The following is a 15199-nucleotide window of genomic DNA, read 5'->3' as shown; positions in this document are numbered from 1 at the left end:
AGGGAGAGAAAGAGGGAGAGAAGGGGATGGCTTGCCTTGCAAGCATGGGGACATGAGATTACTCCTCAGAACTCATGTGCTGGTGAGTGCACTAGTGTGCATGTATAAACTCAGCGCTGGGGATGTGACGACACAGGGCATGTGCCTTCCTGACGCTCACTGCCCTTCTTGTGAAAAGTTCCAGGCCAGGGAGAAATAATGTCTCAGGAGAATGGCACCTGAGCAATGACACCTAAGGTTGTCCTCCAGTTTACACACACACACACACACACACACACACACACACACACCTCCCTTCCTCTTTTCACCCTTGCAAAAAAAACAGAAAACCTATTTTTTTCTATGAAGAATTAGCAAAGTTCTTAAAACTTGTTTTGTAAACCCAGAGTATGTAAAACACACACAGTGAGTGAGAGGGAAGCTTGGACTCATTTTCAAGTTGCCTAGTTTGTTTTTATGACATGTTTGGCTTCTGGTCACATAGACTCAGAGTGCTCCTGTTCAGTGCATGATGGGGGCCAAGTCTCAAGTTTGTCTGAGTAATTCTTTAGCATTATTTATATGGGATATTAACTAATGATCTAGACTCCATCATCTGGTGAAATCATGACAAGAAAAGATAACAGATTTAGAATTAACCAGGATCAGATAATGTGCTAGAGTTACATTGATTTTTCTTGATGAATTTAGGATATTGAATTTAGAAAAACAGTCATTTTTTAGGATATATATATATATATATATATATATACACCACTTCATAGATAGGTAGCTTGTGGAAATATGGAGGATGGGGAGAGAGAGAGAGAAAAGGAAGAAAAATGAGAGAGAAAGCTGTGAGTATAATGGCTCATGCTGGTAATCCCAACAGAAAGGGAGGAACGCAGGGGGATTAACATCCTCATAGGTTACATGGTGAGGCCAAGATTAGTCTGTGCCCCATAAGATACTGTTGTATGGGGGGAGACTGGGGGAAGGACAGGAGGAGAGAGGAGAAAACAAGAAAGAGAAAGAGAAAGAGAAAGAGAAAGAGAAAGAGAAAGAGAAAGAGAAAGAGAAAGAGAAAGAGAAAGAGAAAGAGAAAGAGAAAGACTGTGTTAGCTATCAAGCAAATAGATGGATACATGAGCTGTAATAGAGAGGTGGACCTGATTTCATGGATTAAAGACTCTTTACCCACTCTTCAACTTCTTACCTGGAAGTTACTCCTCTGAGAAGTCCTCTGCTATCCCTGTAGCTTCTAAAGAAAAACAACGGAAGTTAATAGTCTTACCAAGCTGGTAGGTGAGAGTCTAGGCAAGGTTCAAAGATGCCCAGGTAGTTACCAGGGTGGTATGGGATGGATCTGGGCACTTTATCTCGGCAGGTGGACATTATCAGGAGCACTGAGAATTCCTTCTGCTTGATGACAGGGGTCTGCCATATTGTTTACTTTTCAGGACACACTTGATAATGTTGCCAGGTATTTGAGTGTCCTGGCATTTAAGTGTACCCATCATGTGTGCCTCTGTGTGTGTGTGTATAGTACTTTCCTTTTAATCCAATAGACAAAATGTGTTTAAAGAACTTATAGTTCAATAACGTAGGTTGAATTAAAATCTTACAAAGAATCATGCATATTTTGTGAACTACTTATTATATACTTGGCCACTATACCCTTTTCTTTCTTTCTCTCTGTCTCTCTCTCTCCCCTCTTTTTCTCAACAGAATTAGAGGAACATTAAAAAGAAAACAAACAAACTATACATTCTATTATTAAAAATAAGGATTTTAAAAAATAAGGATTGTTTAAAAAGTCAGTGATGGCAAGTAGCTCAGCGGGTAAAGTCATTTGCCTCTGAAACATAGAACCTAAGTGAAATTGCTGGGCCCCACCCAATGGCAGGAAAGAACCAGCTACTGCAGGCTGCCCTCTGACTTCCCCATGTGTGCCATGCAATGCACACCTCCACCCACAAATAAATATAATAACATAGAGATTTAAATTTCTCTTCACATTACTATGGGCCACCCTTCCCCATAGTAATGTTGAATCTGGTCAACTTCCTGTCTAACATGTGAATTTTTCATTCATAAAATCTCATATCTAGTCTGTTTTTACACATTTATTAACCCCCTGGCTTGTGCTTATGGGATTTTCATCTGTTTGCCTGTCAGCTTTGTGGTACTAGGGATTAAATTTAATAGTCTTGTACATCTAAGGAAACCTTTATAGATCCCATTAAGTTTGAGATTAAGCTTAAAACTTCAGTCTTTTTTTTTTTTCTTTAAGGAAGCTAAAGAAATTAAATTTATTTTTTCAATGCTTGTGACTAAACTCAGGATTCCTGCATTTTGGGCATGATAATTTGGATGTGAAATGTATCTCAGAAGATGGCACCTGTACTAAGGACTTGGTCCTCAGCTGGTGGCACTACTGAGGCAAAATCTGGAAATGTTAGAAGTTGGCATCTAACTGGGAGAAATAAGTCTCTGGGAAGGGGAGTGGCATTCAGAGTTGAATCTTGGCCCCAGCCCTTCTCTGTTGTTTATTTCCTGGTTGGCGTTGGGTTGCCATGATCTTTACTACTCTATGCCCCTCTCACCAGGATGCCCTTGCACCCCAGCCCAGAACCAATGCCTGGCTTTGTGCTAAACCTACCAAAGATGTGATCCAAAATCTCTCCCTCTCTCTCTCTTAAGTTGTTCTGAATAGTATCTGTCCAATATGAGGAGTCTTGCTAACCCTCTGGACAAGCGCTCCGCCATAGAGTTATAGCCCTAGCCCCGTTCAAGAAAATAATTTCAATCTACTTAATTATTTTTTTCCCAGTGCTGAGGATTTAGTCCAGGCATCCTATATGCTAAAGCAAGAGCTATATTATGGAGACAGCATCTCCAGCCCTGGGGTGTTCAATAAAATGTGTCATCCATAGTGAAGGGATGCCAGCCTTATCAGAATCCTTTGCTGGTTTATCTCTCAGCAGTCCTTACTCAGCGTAATTGCTGTGACGTCAACTGAGACAGAACAGTTTACAGACTGTCCTGAAAGATTCCAGTCCATGGTATCACCCACAGCCCTGCCAATCGAGATGGCAGGGAAGGTGGTGTGATCCTCGGGTGGTGATGATAAGAAATGAGGATTCAGAAAAGATGCTCAGAAGGGTCAAGTTCCAGCTCTGGTGAATGGAGTCACTGACCCATAACCAGGGCTGTACTCTGTCTATGTAGGGGCGCTTTAAGGAAAGCAGCAGAGGTCACTGCCTTTAAGAATTCGTTTCCAAGTGGGGATAAACATGCAAGGAAACATGTCAAGAATAAAAATAAAGAATTCATATCATGTTATAAAGGCAGCTACTGGTATGAGGAGGGTATATCCCTGATCATGCAGGTTCTTCACCATGGTAAGGGGGGTGGTCACAATGGGAAAAAAAAAAAAAACACATCATTCTGCTGCCCTTTGTGCTGATGAGTAACAGGCCCATAAAGAGCACTGTTGTGCAAAGTCATACAAAACCAAGTAATGAGGTGAGAGATGTGTAAGCTCCTGGGGTAGAGAGAGCAGGTATAGAGCTAAAGACAAGTCAGCCAGCGATTCTTCAGATGCAGAGCTCTGTGAGTGAGGCCCACCAAGGACAGCGGTCAGTTTGCCAACCTCGAACACACAGCAAGAAGAGCTGGCCCAAGGAAGCTCGGCCCACGGGAGTAAGTACTTTGCCCTCTGCTGTGTTCCTCTGAGAAAGTAGAAGTATGTCTGAGTATAATACTAAGACAGTTTAACTTGACCTTCAATTTCTCAGCAAAGAGCATCATGGGGTTAAAAAGTACTTGGGAAATACGCATTGACACTTGTGTTAGACACATGTATGAGATTTGCAAACAGCACAAGAGTAAAACTCTAAGAAAACAAATAAGACGAGACAGAGTAATGAAGGAGGGCTCGGGAAGGCAGGCATATTTCCTTTGGGAAGTTATTAGCCCTGGATATGAAAGTCATGTTCTGTAAACATGCCAGACCTCGCCAAGGTGATGGGGAAGGTGGGTTAAAGATATTTGTCTCTGTCTAAACATTTTAAAATATAATTTTACCTTTTGATTTCCTTTCTTTTTTTTTTTCTTATGCTGACTGATATGGATTCTTTCAGGAAGAGGGTATGAAGATCTAGTCAGAGGCACTGGGGGTTTAGTGTCTCTGGGAAAGTGAATGCAAAGGAGGTGTCCTGTCAGACTATACCACGTGACTTGATGCTAGCTGCAGTTGATAAGGTTCTCACTTCTAGAGAGCAACAGAGCCCTTATCTTTTATGACCCAGGTGTGATTCCCTCTGAGGTGAGGCAGCCTGATCAGAATTGATGAACCTAGGTTAATCGAGAGCCTTCCGTGTCGTGAAGTTGTATTGTGTAACTGAGAAGAAGTTGCAGTAAGTCCTAGGTGTTTACGGCTCCCCATGTTTTAATACTTCGTGGGAGTTGAAAGGGAGCTGACTCTGTTCTGCTCCTCAGCAACTTTCTATAGACAGGAGGTCTGGTGCCTTTGAGAAGACCCTCTCCTCTTAAGAAAGATCCTCCTGGAGACAGGATACTGTCTGCTTAGGTTTGGAGTCCTTTTGGTTTTGTGAATTCTGTAAATCTCCAGTCAGAAAGGCTGAGGCATTTCAGGAGTGAAGAGGAATTTTCTGGGGTGATTTTGTCAATCACAGTGAATACTTTATTTTTTGTTCTTTCACTTTCTAATTTTATGGTAGTTTTTTTTGTTTGTTTGTTTTGTTTTTGTTTGTTTGTTTTTAATGTTAAGTAATAGGTTCAGTGGTGTGAGGTTGTGTGTAAATCTTCTCCTTTGCAAATGGTATGGTAAATGCTGTGCGTGTGCGAGGTTTCCTGGAGTTAGGATAAGGAAATACTGATACCATTACTCACACACTGGCATGAGTCACTCTGCCATTTCATTTTGAGAGGCAGACCAAGTTGATGCACCTGGTCCAGATAATCTTTGGAAAGTAAGGGTGAAATCTGAAGTTTCATAGCAGGACATCAGTCTCTTAAGAGTCTCTCTCTCTTTCTTTTTCGTGTGTGTGCACATGTGCGCAGATGTGTGCCATGTATATATTTGCCTATATGTATGGAGGTTAGAGGTCAGCATCAGGTGTCTTCCTTATTTCCTTCCCATTTTACTTTTGAGAAAGAATCTCCATTGAATGTGAAGCATCAGTTCTGCTAGATCCATTCACCAGCTAGCTTTGGAGGTCACTGTCTTTCCTCACTGAGCACTGCGGCTACAGACACAGGCCTCCTCAATCATTCTTTTCCATGGGGTCTGGGTGCTGAACTCAGTTCCTCTTACCTGCATAACAGCTGCTTATCTTATGTGTCACTGAGGAAATCCATTCCAAACAAATTCCAATGTGTGGAGTGAAACACTGGATTTGGGGCCTAAAGGAGAGCCTGCTTCCATTTTGTCCCTCTGTAAATTCTCCTTTATTTCATCCTTTAAGAGACTTTTTTTTTTCAGAGGTATATCACTAGAGAATAAGAATGAATAAACCGTAAGACTGGGGCTGGGGAGATGGGGTTGTGGGTAAGAGTGCTTGCTGATCAAGCACGTGAACCTGCATTCAGACCCATACTTTAAATACTAAGCAAGCTCATGTGCACCTGTAACCCAGCGTGGACAAAGATCAGAGCATCGATGGGCATGCTGCTTGTCGACTTACCGGGTGCAGGGAGAGACCCTGTGTCTAAGGAATAAGATAGAGAGTGACAGGGGAGCATTGTCATCTGTTCCCTCCAAATGGGCAAGAATCCCCCACCACACACACACACACACAAGTGTGTAGATGCAGGTCTTTCTCTTACACGCATGCGCGCGCACACACACACACACAACACTCACATACATGCACTTCTCATAACACATATCACATGTACATGCATCTCTCTCTCACACATACCCACAGACACACACATATGCACATACACGCACATAAAGAGAAGGGAAGAGGGAGAGACCTAGGGTAACTAATTTCTACCTTTGAGCTTCTCTGTGTTGAGACTATCCATGCAAATAGTTTAATTGAACCAATTGCTTCTATATGAATATTAACAAAGTGTCAGAGAGAGGAAAGGATGGTGTGAGGGACAGGGTCACAGCTCTGTGTTCTCAATGGGGATCTCAATCCAGGCACAACTGGATCCTTGGCCTTGACATAGGACAGAAATTCAGGATGGCCCAATATGAAGAACAGATAAAAATGAAGCTCAGGAAAAGAACACAGGATATCCATTAGCATGCATATGGGCATCACTACCAGAGTCACAGAAAGACACATGTTAACATAGATTTTTTTGAAGCAATAAAAGTGTATCAAAAGACAATTTTTAGCACAGATTTTAAACACCAGAGTTAAGGGAAAGCTAATTGGGGAAGAGGAAGACATACCTCAGTGTTGGTGCAGGCTCCTCAAGGGAGAACCTCAATGAAATGTCTGAACATCAGCCACACAGACCATTTTGGTGACTCTCAAGGTACATCTTAAGAGTTGCTAAGGAAAAAAATATCCACTTTTTCGTGTTTTTTTAGATTTTATTCTTTTAGATTTTAGTTTGATTCTGGAAGTACCTTGGATGATGTTACTACTCTGATAAAGCCAGGAACCAGCAGGGTTGTACTGAGGACGAATCCTCTTCTGGGGAGAGTCCTGGAAAACACATGGATGCTTACAGCTGGGACTGGACAAAGGCCTTAGCCAACTGTTGTTAACTGCGCTGGACTTCTTGATTGTGAGCTGGTGAGAGGCTACATCCAGACTCTGGGCTGAGGGTCTCCTTTCCCGTCCCATGGCCCTGTAATTTCCCATCTTTCTCTCCTGCCTCAAGAGATGAGGTAGAGTAGGGAGGAATATTTCAGATGATCAGGTATTATGCAAAAGATATTCCACATCTTTGTGTCATCTGCTTTGGATTTAACCTCAGTTCATTTCATGGAGATTTTTTATTGAACCTTGCCTGGTTTTCTATTCACAGTAATCTGTTGGTTGAAGCTGTGAGATTTCTGGAGCTCCAGAGCGCTCGTATTTATGGCCAGGTGAACAGGCTGAGGTCTCCTGTGACCCAGAGCCCCATGATGGGAAGCTGGATAAAAGCTCACAGGTGCCATTCAAAGTCACCCCACATGTTAATACAGGTCTAAAATCCCCAAACTTGGTCCACTGGGGCGCACGCTGAGATGTATGGGTAACATGCTGCAGAGATTGGATTATAAATCTTGGGAAGTAAGCTTTCAGAGGTAATATCCGATGCAAAAAGAAAGACTCAGGGGAAACTAGATTCCTTAATCGATTGAAAACCTGCCTTACAAAAGCTTTTACACATTTAAACATCAACTTATAAATCAAGTTAGAAATATCCCACTTAGGGATAAAGGAGTTCTTGCCAGGTGAAATATTAATTGGTCTTTTCAAGACAGAGAGAACACTTCATTTAAAAGGCATCCCTGTGATGGTAACAGAGATGAAACCATCATGTGGATCTTGGGTTATCCAGCACCTCAAATGGAGAAGTGAGGCTCTGACCATGCTGGTACTCGGGTCTGCTCTGCTCTGTTTCCTGGACTTCTCTTGCCTTTGATGACATAGTCCTTGGCACTTGTTCCCAACTATTTATTAGAAAATTATATGAAAATAGACCTTGGACTTCGGCTTGAAACTGGGCTATGGAACTCCTGGAATTATAAAGGAACGCCTGGAGGACCACTGCAATTTCAAAGATTATTTCTCTGCAAAATCAGCAATTAGTGAATCACAAAAGGATGGACATGAAGCTCATGGCTATTCCTTAATATCCTATAATCCACATTCTTCCTCTGGAGTAGCAATGAAGCCAGCCTAGGAAGCTCCCATATGAAAGGAAACCACATGATTAGCAAAGTTAAAACCCAATTTACATCTAAAAAAATGGAGCAAATGCTCATTTATGTGCAAATGAAATGGAAAAGGGTTGTAGGTAAAGTGGTGGAAACCTAAACAAAAGAAACACTTCATTTTCTTTTATTGTACACAGTGACTATTAATATATGGTACCAAGTCAGAAACGATAAGCAGCAGGGGTGGGATGGGGCAATAAAAGCTGCAGGCCTGTGGCTCACCATTGATGCTAGCAAGTTACTGTTCCCGAGTTCACATAAAATGCAGATGGAGGTACAAGAAAGATATTTGGTGATGTCAGCATTGGCAGTGGACTGCTCAGAAGGGGAACCAATAAGAGAGGGAAAGACTCTTTGGAAGCTATTAGAAAAGGTTTAGAAATTACCACATAAGGTTATTCTCTCTCTTACTTCTAACTGGTAATTGTGTTTGAAGAACTCTATTCATGTCTCATTATAGATCACCAAAGTGGTTAAAAATTCTGTTGAACTCCCCATACGGCAGATGAAGTAAGAGTTCTGAGGGCTGGGGATGGAGCTTCTTGGCATAGTGCTGGCTTAATATGAACAAAGTCCACATGCAAACCCTAGCCTGACATTAATTGGATGCGGTGGCTAGTCTATAAACTCGGCCCTCAGGAGGAAGAGGCAGGAGAATCACAAGTTCAGCATCATCTTCGGTTACCTAGCTAGTTCAGTGCCAACCTGGACGATGTTCTTGGTGTAGTGGCTGTGTGTGAGAGGGGCAGTAAAGAATCTGCTGTCATAACTGCTCCATTAGTGGGAAGGTTTCTACTATGTGAGAGAGAAAGAAAAGATCTTGGGATAACTGGAGGGGTCAAGAGAAGAGAGGAAAGTGGATGCCATGGTCAGGGATAGGGAAGTGGGTGAGAGTAGCAGGAGACTTGAGAAAGCACTGTGGCAGCAGCAGAGTGTCAGGTGGGCAAATCCTGCAGATTGTAAGGAGTGCTGCAGGGGGAGGCTTTGGACTTAACAGTAAAACCCTCAGTGATTCGAGTGCTCATGATTTTTATGATCTCTCTTTTTTATTCTTATTAATTTTACTCACTTTATAATCCCCTTCCTCTTCTCCTCCCAGCCCCATCCCTATTCCCTCTTCCCTCCCTCCCCTTCCCTGCTTCCCCCCATCCCCAACCTGGCTCTGCCCCGTAGCACATCAGCCCTGCACCAAGGCACATCAGGACTAAGTACATTCTCTCCCACTGAGACCAGACAGGGCAGCCCAGTTAGGGGAAAGGGATCTAAAGACAGGCAACAGAGGCAGACAGCCCTGCTCCACTTGTTAGGGGACCCACATGAATACCAAGCTGCTCATCTGCTACATACATGTAGGGAGCCTAGGTCCAGTCCATGCATGCTCTTTGGTTGGCATTTCCGTCTCTGTGAACCACCGTGGGCCCAGGTTAGGTGATCTCTCTTAAATAAATTTCATGGTTGTCACATAAAATGATATTTGAATCAAGGAATCTGTAAAGGGTGGAGATTAAGTTGCAAGAACTCAAGAGATGGACAGGTACCAAGACATGTAAAATTCTCTACCAGTCTGCTTTGTGTCTACACTGATACCTGCTCATTAGGATATGAATTGAGATCAAATCCAGAGGCTGCTCAGGATCACTTCCCAAAAGGGCTACAGTCTCAGAACGAAATAGTTGGTGTTAGATCCACCAAGAAACAGACCGGAGCACATGCCTCTGGGGGCCAACTTGAAACAATAATTTAATTAAAAAATTGGAGGGCTAAAAGAAATGTTTCTTCTTTGAAAAACAATTCAACTCCAGTGCAGGGCTTAAGACATGAGAACAAAATTGTTTTCTTGTAGAAGGTGAACCATATATTCTACCAGAACAAGATTATGTATTCACAGCAGCAGCAGCAGCAACAAAATCACAAAGCACAAAGGAAAATATAGCCCATAGATGAGAAAGGAAACAGCAGAGTCAGACCATCAGATGCTGTTGAGATGCTCCCATATTCTGTAGAGTCCTGCTGTTCTGTGTGGTATCGGAGATGACTAGCCACCCAAAATCAGCTTGAGAGGTCAGGAGATGGCTACACAAGCATGTGGGCCATACTCATAACCCTAGCACTGAGGAAAGAGTGGCAGGGAGATCCAGAGCTCATTGGCCAGCGGTCTGTCTCATTGGTGCTTCAGGTTGGATGAGAGGTTCTGTCTCAGAAGGTAAAGAGAATGATAGAGAAAGCTGTCCATGCCAAACTTTGGCTGACACAAGACCTGTTTATATGTGCATGTGCAGTTGCACACACATGTGTGCGTGCACGTACACACACACACACACACACACAGTCAGTAAAATATGTAAGTTAAAACATCACAAAGCACCATTTTTCTTTTTAAATTTTATTTATTTTATATCTTGACCACAGTTTACTCTCCTTCTTCTCCTCTTAGTCCCTTTTCTCCATCTCCCCTCTCCTCCAAACCCATCCATTCCTCCTCATGTTCCTCTTCAGAAAAGGGCCCTAATAATGCATATCAACCAGCCATGGCATAGCAACTTGCAATAAAACTAGCCTCCTACTCTTCTATTAAGGCTAGAGAAGGGAACCCAGTAGGGGAAAAGGGTCCTAAAGTCAGGCAACAGAGTCAGAGACAGCTCCTGCTCCCACTGTTAGGGGTCCCACAAGAAGACCAAGCTACACAAGTGGAACACATGTGTGGAAGGCTTAGGTCAATCTCACGCAGGCTTCTAGTTGGCAGTTCAGTCTCTGTGAGCCCCTGTGGGCTCGGATTAGTTGATTTTGTGGGTTTCCTTGGGGGTGTCCTTGATCCTCTGGCTCCTATGATTCTTCCTTCTCTTCTGTGGGATTCCCCAAGTTCTGCAAGTGAAGTAACCCAGACCCAGAAAGATCAACATGGTATGTACTCACTTACAAGTGGATATTAGCCATGAAGTAAAGAATAACCATACACCCAAATAAATTAAGTAACAAAGTGGGCTCAAGGAAGGGAGTGTGTGACTCTCACTGAGAAGGGGAAACAAAGTAGACACTGCAGGTATTGGAAGAGGGGCTGAACAGGGTAGAGATCAGGATGGGAACAGGAGGGATCAAGTATGAGGAAGATGGAGTGAGAGAGTATTTGGAAAGGCAACTGGAATCAGGATGCATCTCTGCGATGAGCTAGAAATCTATCTAGCACAATAGAAACTCCCCAGAATCCATGAGAGTAACCCTAGCTAAGACTCCTAGCAATGGGGAATAAGGAGCATGAATCTACCACCTCCTGTAACCAGGCAAGACTTCCAGTGGAGGGATTGGGACACCAACCGAGCCACAAAATCTTTGTCCTACAATTTGTCCTTCCTACCTGATGTGCTAGGGTAAAGATGGTAGAAATTGTTTGAGTAGCCAGCCAATGACTAGTCCAGCCTGAGACCCATGCCATAAGATAGCCCACCTCTGACACGGCCCAGAGGGCCAGGAGCTAGAGGTTGAATAGCCCAGAGACCCAGGATAGAACGAAACACAAATGGAAAAAATAAGTGAATGAAATGATTCCTAATGATATTTTGCTATACTCGTAGAGAGAGGCTTCACATCAGGATCTGATGGAAACAGATGCAGAGACCCACAGCCAAATATTAGACAAAGCAGCTTTTAATATCGCCCATTTTTATTACATCAAAAGAAGATTTTTTCTCTTAAAAAAAAGCCAACAACCCCTTGCAGTAGAATAAATACTTTGTATTCTGTATTTCACTTATTTGTGAAATTTTTGTTGTTACCTTCAATTTTAGTAATTTTTTGTAAAATTTTTTTTTCTGAGAATAAACATACCTGCAAGAGAGTATTTTCCTCTATAACGAAGTCATGTTTTGTTCAAGATTACACCTCTCAGCTATTATTAACTTATTTCAGTTCCAATTCTGTTGCTTAAAGAAAAAATATTTTATGTATTAATAGTTTGTGGTTTGTGCATGGCTGTTCTAGTTAAAAGTTAAATGACTTTTTCCCCCCGACTTGTGTTTCAGACATCTCTCCTCATGTTAACTGTCATTCTTGTAAATGAGCTACAATTATTCTATCCTAAAAAGTGCAAATTAAAATTTAATTCCATTTAAGTTCATAATACGAAGTATATTGGTAGGATATTTTTTAGCCCCCTGGGTACTTAGTAGTAATAAGATATTTATGGCAAAACCAGGGTAAGAATATATTGCTCAAATTGATAATATGCATAGAATTAAATTATGTTGGCCTCCCTTTTAAGATTTATTCCATCATTAATTCTAAAATCAGGTAGCTCTGAGCAGACCTCAGGCGATACAATGATTCATTAATGAGTGTATTTCAGCCTTTCCTGTGATCTGCCCGCTAAGTGAGCGATTTAGGGCTCTGTCGAATAGCAAAGCGTGTAGCTACAAACAGAACCATATTGGGTAGTTAAATACATGTGGGCTAATTTTCCGGTTAGTGTTGGAAGGGAAGAAAGTAGTTAGAGGGCTCTTATCAGACAGAGGACAATCCAAAAATCATCAGACTGCCTCTCAGGTCTGAATAGCTCTTTTTCCCAGTCTTCTTACTTAATGTCTTTATTCCTAATTAAAATACTATTAAATTATTTAAAAATTATATTAAAAATTATATTTTGCTTGAGTATGGTATGTGCTGTATGTGTGTTTGTAGATATGTGTCCATGTGTACTCCTACATATGTGCTAGAGTAGACCTTAGGGTCTCCTAGAGAAGAAGGTCCATATCAGTCATGTGTAGTGCATGTGTAAGATGTGTGTGTGTGTACATGTATGCTTCTATGTGTGCAGTGCATTTGCATATGGAGGCCAGATACTCAGGTTTTGTTCTTCAGGTACCACCCACTATACTTTTTGACATAGGGTTTCTTATTGGCCTGAAACTGGCTCAGCAAGCAAGGCTGGGTGGCCAGTGTCTCCCTCCCCAGAGCTGGGATAAGTATATGTCATTATTCTCAGATTTTCTCATGGGGGCTCTGGGCATGGAACCCAGGCCCTTGTACTTGCAAGACAAGCACTTTACCAACCAAGCCATTTCCCTAGCTCCCATTTGAAAGATTTATTGATTTTCCTGGTGTCCCTCTGTGTGGAGATGAAATTCATTTATTTCCAGATGTCACCTTGATAACATCAAGGAACTCAGCATCCTTGAGTTCTGAGACCCCTTTTCTATATGCATTTACATTGACCCACCAATCTTAACAATAAAAGTTCCAGCATTTAACCTCTTAGGAGCTCATTTTTCTCTGGGATATATATATTTTAACCAAAGCCCTCTGTCACATTGAAGATTTAGAAGGCAAATGCATGCCATGGGACAAGGTGGTAACCCATCCCCCACTCCAGTCTCCAGCTATTTTTGTTGGATGGCCTTGATCCTGTGGTCTTCTTCAAGTCTTGAACTGACTTTGCACACCTGCAACATCTGGATGCTCTGTGCATCTGTTCCTCACATTCTTATCTTGTACTTGATGCTTAGGAGATGACTTTAAGCTGCTGTCTCTTGGGGGTAAGGAAGGAAACCTGGTAACTCCCGCTGGCCTCTGAGTGTACAGACAGACACAGACATACACATGCCACACTTGTAGAGCACACATACATATGTCAAATGCACATATCCACACAACAAAAATAAACATTAAGTGGTGAGGATCCAAATTCAGATCCTATGCATCTGCAGCAAGTATTTTATCAACTGAATCATCTCCCCAGCCCTAGATCTAGAATCTTTCTAGAGCATTCCATGGTAATCTGTGTGGAAGGAAGTTACATTGCTATTCTACCTTGGATACAGCACAGCTATTTCTGTGGGTATTTTTTCTGAAACATCAAATGGAAATTACTCTCAGAGATGGGATTTTGTATCTTACCAAGAGAAGAGATTCCTGAAGGTCATATTGTATGTTTGGCTTTACAGACCCTGGAAGCTGTTATCTTAAATACTGTATATCCACTTACAAAACGGATAGATGATTACATGATTAGTGGGAGCTAGTAAAGATCATGGAGATTGTAACCCTGATAAGGCCATCAGAAACAATTTAATCCAATTGCCCCTGGTACCAGGCAGGTCTCACGGGAACCACTTTGTCTGATGGAAGCTGTATTCTCATCACTGCCAGTGGAAGCCAAGCTCCACTTCTGTATGAAATAGGATGCACCTAGGTCCCGACCAAGCATCTTCTTTTGCATGAGTGTGGTCCCCTACTAGTGCTGCCTAGGGGAGACGCTTCCCATTGTAGAGCTAGAAAAGACACTGCTGAGGCCTGACAGGAACTGAGATATAAATATCTTATTCCACTTGCAACATACCCTACTGTCCCATTGACTTTCTATTTGGCCATTGAAAGCTCATGGTCAAATATGTAGATATACCATCTGCAAGGAGTGCTAAATCTCACTCCCATTTTGGCAGTATTTCCAAGATATATGCACTTTTGTTAAAAAAAATAAAATAAACTGATCCAGTTGTGAAATTGTGTTTGTTTTATAGAGTCTATGCTCAGGAAAGGAAGAAACAATTTGAGGTTGGTTTATTTCTTATTTGTGATCAGCCTCTTCTGTCCAATTTTAGAATATCCAAGCTATTTATTCTACCAGTTAGGGGCTGCACAATCCTTCAATTAAGAGGAATAAGATAACGTGGTCTGTGTATGCAGAGGATTTGCTGTTCTTCTGTGTAACATAAGTACCGTAGGATGACGGTATATTTGTGGCATTAGGTGTCATTAGGAAGCTACAATTTTTATGTCTTCTTTCTTACCATTCTTCTCAGTGTGTGTATATATGCATGTCAGTTTGTGTAATTGTGCATCTATGTGAAGATATACATGTATGTATGTATACACATGTGTGCACATGTATATGGAAATCAGAGGACAACCTGGGGTATCATTCTTCAGATTTGTCCACCTTGTTTTTTGAGAAAGTTTCACCAACATAGAACTTGCCTAATAGGCTAGGCTGGCTGGTCAGAGACCTCCAGGACTCCACCCATGTCTGCTTCCCCAGCACTGCAGTCATGAGCATGCACCGTCACACATGATTTCTTTGATGTGGGATCTGGGGATTGAACTTATATCCTCACATATGCCAGCACTTCACCTACTGTGCTATCTCCCCAGCCCTCCTATCATTCCTGTTACTTCAGGCAGAGTGTCTAGACAGGAAGAAGAATAAAGAGGAGAGAAAGGCATAAGAGTACCTAGGAGTTCTCTTGGGAGCCCCACTGTGGTAATACCTGCTACTTCTACTCTATCTCTTCCTTTTCTGAAAGGAGACTGGGA

The 15199-nt window shown here is 42.1% G+C and overlaps 1 protein-coding gene across 1 annotated transcript in view; it reads left to right on the top strand.

Annotated features, from left to right (window-relative positions):
• Nckap5 (NCK associated protein 5) overlaps positions 1-15199 on the top strand; it is an 805148-nt gene that overhangs the window by 74129 nt on the left and 715820 nt on the right.

The sequence above is a fragment of the Mus caroli genome, chromosome 1 (genome assembly GCF_900094665.2).
Source record: "Mus caroli chromosome 1, CAROLI_EIJ_v1.1, whole genome shotgun sequence".
NCBI lineage: Eukaryota > Metazoa > Chordata > Mammalia > Rodentia > Muridae > Mus > Mus caroli.
The sequence above is the reverse complement of the archived record's forward strand: the minus strand, read 5'-3'. Positions and strand labels throughout refer to the sequence as shown.